Genomic DNA, 7,263 nt, shown 5'->3' with positions numbered 1-7,263 from the left:
ATTAAGATTTGGTAGAAATTCTGCGAATTACATATCCCTCTTCAGAAAGATCTTTATTTTTTCGGTCAAGACTTAACTGTCAAGTACGTTAAATTCAATTGCATTTTTTTACTCATTTCCCCCTCCATTGTCTGAATATCTTAAAATTAAGAATGTCTCACTGCACAAGATTTTCATTAAAATTAAACGCTGGATAAACCCATTACAGGTTTTCACGGTTTATTAGTTTCGCCGCGAGAGGACGGAAGGCGAGCAATATTGGTATTGGAAAATGAATCAAAGGAACGTTTTGGGAAAAGAGACTTCGGGTAAAACGAGCGGGATGTTGTTGATAATTATAAGACTTCGGTTATTTTTATAAAAGAATGTCTATTTTTTCTTTGATATGCATCTAAGGAATTTCATACCACAATTATATAATGGAAAAATACCCTTTTATAGAATGTCTAGATTTTGCTTTGATAGAGGTTACGAAAAAGCCATCGTATCTGTTTACCACTTGGGGGATCTTGTGTGTATGTTTGACGTATTTATGTTTCCTATAGCTGTATATAAAAGAGTACTATAGACTCGAACGTATGACAGTCTTATGGGACGATCTTTTAATAGACTCGAACGTATGACAGTCTTATGGGACGATCTTTTAATAGACTCGAACGTATGACAGTCTTATGGGACGATCTTTTAATAGACTCGAACGTATGACAGTCTTATGGGACGATCTTTTTACAATATTCCTGCTGCTTTCTTTATTATGCCTCCTTTTTACATTTACTCATTTTTATGTTTACATGCACACACATATCAACAAAACAACAACGATAACAGCAAATGCAGCCGTTCATAGTGCACTGCAGGACAAAGACCTCAGCCATGTCAATTCATGCCTGGGATTTGGTCAGTTTTCATTACCACGCTGCCCAGTGCGGATTGGTGATGGCGGGAGAATTTGTCTTATTGCTCGCAACAAACCAACCTAGTATGGGTGACCCTGACTTTGCTGATCATGACGATCCATAAACCCTTGCACCACGATAAGGAATCCCCACTCAGCGTCTAAACCAACTTCTCCGCCCAAGCTAGGACCAGGGAGATTCAGGAAATGGCTGCTGATGTATCAATAGGCTTCTTCAAACACCCATCCCTATACTCAATTTTTTTTAACGAGGCCCATTTGCACTGACTCGGAACGGTGCCCTTTTAGATCGGAAAAGTTTCCAGCTATCTGATTGGTTAGAATTATCTTGCCCAACCAATCAGCGATCAGGAAACTTTTCCGAGCTAAAAGGGCATCCCTGCGAATCGGTGTAAATCTGCCTCACTAAAAAGAATTGACTATAGCTCACGGGGATGGCAAGGCTGCAGATACTACTAGAAACTAAAAGACTTGAACGGTGCTGAAAGACCGACGTTTCCAATAGGCTACCAGCCTACCACAACCATCCAGGCATTTGAATGAAACTGCTGATGAGTAGAAACTTTTGATTTTAAACTTTGGGATTTTACTTCAAAGCTAGAATGAAAAAGATGAGCGGGGTAAGGGCGGTTGACTTGAACGTTTTTATCTTTTATTCTATTAATACAGTTTCCAAGTATCTTGGTTAGGACGCACCAGCTTTATGTTATTACAACCTGATCGATGTACACACACATATATACATATATATATATATATATATATATATATATATATATATATATATATATATATATATATATACATCGATTACGTTGTAATTATATAAAGCTGGTGCATCTGTATATGTATGTATATATATATATATATATATATATATATATATATATATATATATATATATATATATATATATATATATATATACAGTATATATATATATATATATATATATATATATATATATATATATATATATATATATATATATATATATATATATATATATACAGTATGTGTGTGTGTGTGTGTATGTGGCCCTTTCACGATCCCAAAACACAAATATTCATGAAATAAAAAAGAAACAGTAACCTAAAAAAAAGCCGTATTATTCATACTCGATTTTTTTAGTCTGAATAGTTATAAACTTTTTTATTCTTATTTTATTATACTTTTGAGTTACTTTTCACGCGAGAAATTTCATTTGTTAATTAAATATAGAGTACGCGAGTTCTAATAAATGTAGTAGTTCTGTACTACAATCCCTATATATTGCCAGACAGTGCTGACCATTTACATGAATATATTGTCAGGCCATAATTTCCTCGTCGATGTAATTGAGCAATTGAATGTTCTGGCATGTCATGTACAGATATTAATGGTCTTGATCAGTCTTGACTCTGGGGTTATATTTTTTTTTGTTTCGTTTCCGAGCAAAATAAGAAAATCTAGTGAATGGAAATAGGCTGCGAGTAAAACAAGCAACCGTTTATATATATATATATATATATATATATATATATATATATATATATATATATATATATATATATATATATATATATATGTATATGTATATATATATATATATATATATATATATATAAATATATATATATATATATATATATATATATATATATATATATATATATATATATATATATATAATCATCTCCTCTCACGCCTATTGGCTCAAATGGCTTCAGATATATTTCCCCAGTCGTCTCCATCTTGAGCTTTCTATTCAATTTTCATATTCTACTTAACCTAGCCATTGTCTGATTTGCTTTTTTCAATCCTTTAGTAAACTCTAATTCTAAAAACCGTGTATTAGAGATCATAGTTCCTAAATACTTAAATGAAGCTACCTCATTAATCCTTTTTCCATCCAATGACATTTCAGCTTCCATTGCATATTCCGTTCTCATCCTCTCTGTCTTTCTTCTATTTATCTTGAGACCAACCTCGTGCGATATTTCATGCATTCTGGTAAACAAGCATTGAAAATCCTGTGGTGTTCTGCTGATAAAGACAGCCTCATCAGTATACCATAGGTCAGCTAATTTCCATTTATCAATCCAGTGGCTTTTCCTTTGACCTCACTATCAATACTGGAGTACTTAGCATACTCTACTTTGTAATTTTGATTACTGCCTCGAAAACTTTCAACAGTAAATTTCTGTCTTTGTCTCATTTTTATGGTATCCCACGTATCATTTAATATTCATGGTTATCTTGTAACTGCGTGTCCCAAGACCTCACTACCAACTGACTGATATATGTTCTTGATATCACACCATTCTTCATTAATTGTCTCCTCTTTGTCTCTTATGGTCGCTAAGATTTTATATCGTTTCCTACATTCAATTACAAATTTTTCTCTGTGCTCTTCTAAAAGCTTAATTGTATCAAACCTAGGTATTCTATCTACCTTTCTATTGGGTGCTTTCAGTTTTAATTTCAGTATGGCAATGAGGAGCTGGTGATCACTACCAATATCTGCACCTCTATAGCTTCTTTCATTTCTCAGGGTCTTCCTTCTCTCTTTATCAATGGTAATGTGATCTATCTGATTTTTGTAAATGCCGCATGGTGAAGCCCATGTATATTTGTGGATGTCCTTGTGCTGAAAAAGAGTACCGCCAATGACAAGATCGTTTGTTGAACAAAGGCTTATGAAATGTGCTCCTTTTTCATTGACAACTTTGCCAAGACCATCGACACCCATCACATTCTCTATCCTTTGATTATTCCTTCCAACTTTAGCATTGAAGTCGCCAATCATAATTTTCATATTTATCTCTGGGATCTCATCTATTACACTCTGCAGTTCTTCATAGTATTCATATTTCCTTTCTTCAGGAGAATCATTTGTTGGTGCAAAGCAAAAGACTCATATTGCACTGCTTTGATTTGAACTTTCAAGTACCAATCTACTATTTACAGCTCTCCACTCAATTAATGCCTTTTCTGCTCTTGGTGTCATCATCATTGCTATCCCTTCTCTTCTAACTCCATCTGTTCTTCCTGTATATATATATATATATATATATATATATATATATATATATATATATATATATATATATATATATATATATAGTCTTGGTCTAAAGTTTCCGTACCAATCCCCTTATAATGTGTTTCACTTCGGACCAAGATATCCAAAATATATTTCATAAATTCACTCTCCACTTGCTGTAACTTCCCAATATGATTCATATTTCTAACATTCCAATGACTAATTTTCCATTTTTTTTTCTTTTTGATATTTATAACCCGGCAAATTCTTAGCACCCAGCTACACCCAGGACTGGGGGCCATTCTGTAATCTCTTTCTATTGACTGGCTAAATCCATAGAGGATTCATTGGTTAGATTCATCAAAGGATACTCAGTTCCTTGTGATGCGCAGTGCCTATCTAAGGCAAGTGACCCCTGCTGGTCCATGCTAATTCCAGTAAGATCAACCGCCAGGCAGCTGGAGTAAAACCGAAGAGGCAGTTTGTCTATTGCCTTGAAGCCAATCCGTCCCCCAGCTGCCAGTGACTTCACCGAGATTTAGGGGGGCCATTTCCTCTACACCCAAAGCTCTCATTACTCCACCAGGTTGCTCATCCGCTTATACGAGGTAGTAGGTTGGCCAGGTCACCAGCCATCTGTTGAGATGCCTACATATACACCATATAGTCTGGCCTATTCTTTACATATTCTCCTCTGTCCTCATACACCTGATAACACTGAGATTACCAAACAATTTTTTGCTTATAGCATCCACCTTTTCTAACTTGAGTTGTAGCTTAGCAAATAATAATAATAATAATAATAATAATAATAATAATAATAATAATAATAATAATAATAATAATAACCGTTGGCAAACATGGATTTCTAAGATACACCGCATATATATATATATATATATATATATATATATATATATATATATATATATATATATATATATATATATATATATATATATATATATATCAGCCGTAACTAGACCACTGCAGGACAAAGACCTTAGACATGTCCTACCACTCGCATCCGTTTATGGTCTTTCTATATCTGTCTATACCACCAAGTTTTCTTAAGCTTGTCAATTCCTCGCCCCTTCTTCCTTCTGCTTCTTTTACAATCTTTAGGGACCCATTTTGTTATTCTTGATGTCCACACGCACGCACACACTGCCAGATATCTAATTCCTGCAAAGCTAACATAAGTTTGAGGAATTTTAACGTAACGAACATGAATCAGCAAATCAGCATGGCTCGGTCGATAAATATTAGATTCGTCTCTAATCATCGCTGGTCACAATATTCTAAATATTGAGCTATATAAGTGTGTAAATTTATACTCAAATGAATTAAATTAGGCGCAGGTAATGTGAAATGTGGTTAATAAATGCAACACCATTAGGCCTATGTAGCCTACACAATAAAAACTTTGGTCTATTTAGTACACACTTCCATGCAGTAAATAAAAGAACGCTAATTCTTCATAAGGAAAAATAAAATAAAAAATAACAACGATATGTAAAAAAAAAATTTAAGATATGATATACTCTAGATTCTTTTATTATTGACCCGTTTTTTAATTTGCTTTTCATCGTACGAATAATCTGAAGGCTTCACTTTCCGTATGAATAGAAAATACGTAAAGGTCAATATATTATAAAATAACTTTCCATTCGATAAATTCTACGGCAATTTTGATACAGAAAGTAAAGCATCAATTTACAATAGCTATTTTTTTTTTTTTATTATGCTTTTTGCCCCTCCCCTTCCCCACAAGTTCTCAACTGACTCTTGTAGTTGTCTCCGTCTCGTCGTCGTCGGTCAGTGTCGAATGTTTGGTGCGTAGATATCGAAGCTCGTGATTAAAGTTATAAGTAGCTGACATAACTGTGAGTGTAAAAAAAACCCGTCATATAGGTATCCGAATGTTATTGGAAGCTGTGGAAGTTGTGCATGGCGTCCCTGAGGCGGTAGTAACTTTAATCCACGTCACCAAGCCCCAAACGTTTGATTTTGTTTACGCCGCCATATTGACGATCGGCTGTAGTTGATAATTGCCGAGTGCATTGGCAAGTATTGTGTGACATGTATCGCGGATTAATCAAAATTAATGTAGATTAACAAAAAGAAAGAAGAATTTGAGTATATTATTTAAAATAAAGAATATTACAGATTTGAGAGGAGTATCCAAAACAAAGAGTTCCCCAATCAAGTCAACCGAATGCCTACTCGATATGAACTTACTTAGATATCCTAAAAGGTAAAAGCAGAACTTATGCCTTTTGCAAGAATGTAACGTTGAAGCTGTCGGTGTTGGAAATCAAGATGGGGCATGATCTGTAAACCGATAATCATAAACAAACACGTACGCAAACTCTATGCTCTAATCGAGAGATAGGCTGCCTAGCCTAGGTCTAGGTTTTCACAATCTGACGGTTGTGGGACAGTAGCCGCTTTCAGTTTACTTGAAGTCTTTCTATTGCTAATGAAGTAAGCTAACGCGAATGGTGCTTCTAGAAGTTTAGTGTAGAATAAAGATGTGCGCATTTCATGAATGAAATTAAGCCATGTTTTTACAGACTATGGGTGAAAAGCATTATCTGTAACAGACTTCCAACGTTAGCGTTTTACGCTTTGTAGGCTTAGCTCGTCATATTTATTTCCTTTTTGTTGTAATCAAAATCCCATAGCATTCACCGTTTCAGCGTAAGGAAACACGAAGTCCTTGCGGGGTCTATAATATAATAGTGAAATTGTTAAGGTCCCATAAGAAGCCTAGGCAAGTGTCCGAGCAGGGCCCTTTAAAGTAAGTTATAGAGAAAGCCAAATTTTAAGAGTGCTGCGGAATCAGAAAAAAAGTGAGGAAACAGATTTACATTAGTAAAAATTGATATTGTAGTGAAAAATGGAAATGTTACATACTTGGATATCTTACCTTACTCTCCATTTCACCGTATGTAAACGTGGGAAGCACCAGAGTAGTCGTGTTATTAAAATCGATCGTCTTGCAGTCATTTTGAGACGATAACTCATAACCACGCTAAAAACAAACTGCGGGTTCTTCTTATAATTCCGGTCCCACCACGTCTACCTTATCCAGACTAACAACGTCTTGTCCTGCTCGAGTTAAACCATCCTCATCGAGAACTAAGTACAATAAGGATGATTGATCACGAGTTGGTGATCGAGTAACACCGTCTCTCACGTTGGGAGGACAACTGTCGCTTTACCGGTTGATGGTGAGTGTTAAATAACCTTATATTCGCTTAATGTTGGTATTATATTTCCCATACTTGTTATGCTGTCATAATTGTTTATTGTATTT

At 34.7% G+C, this 7,263-nt stretch overlaps 1 long non-coding RNA gene across 1 annotated transcript in view; it reads left to right on the top strand.

Moving 5' to 3' along the window:
* Positions 1-5,763: 5,763 nt before the first annotated feature.
* Positions 5,764-7,263, top strand: part of LOC137621105 (uncharacterized) — a 211,368-nt gene continuing 209,868 nt past the window's right edge. The window contains exon 1 of the long non-coding RNA XR_011040121.1: positions 5,764-7,177. This is a non-coding gene — a long non-coding RNA (uncharacterized lncRNA). The remainder of the gene's footprint in view (positions 7,178-7,263) is intronic.

The sequence above is a fragment of the Palaemon carinicauda genome, chromosome 27, assembly GCF_036898095.1.
Source record: "Palaemon carinicauda isolate YSFRI2023 chromosome 27, ASM3689809v2, whole genome shotgun sequence".
Lineage (NCBI taxonomy): Eukaryota > Metazoa > Arthropoda > Malacostraca > Decapoda > Palaemonidae > Palaemon > Palaemon carinicauda.
This window is presented reverse-complemented; position numbering and strand designations above follow the sequence as displayed.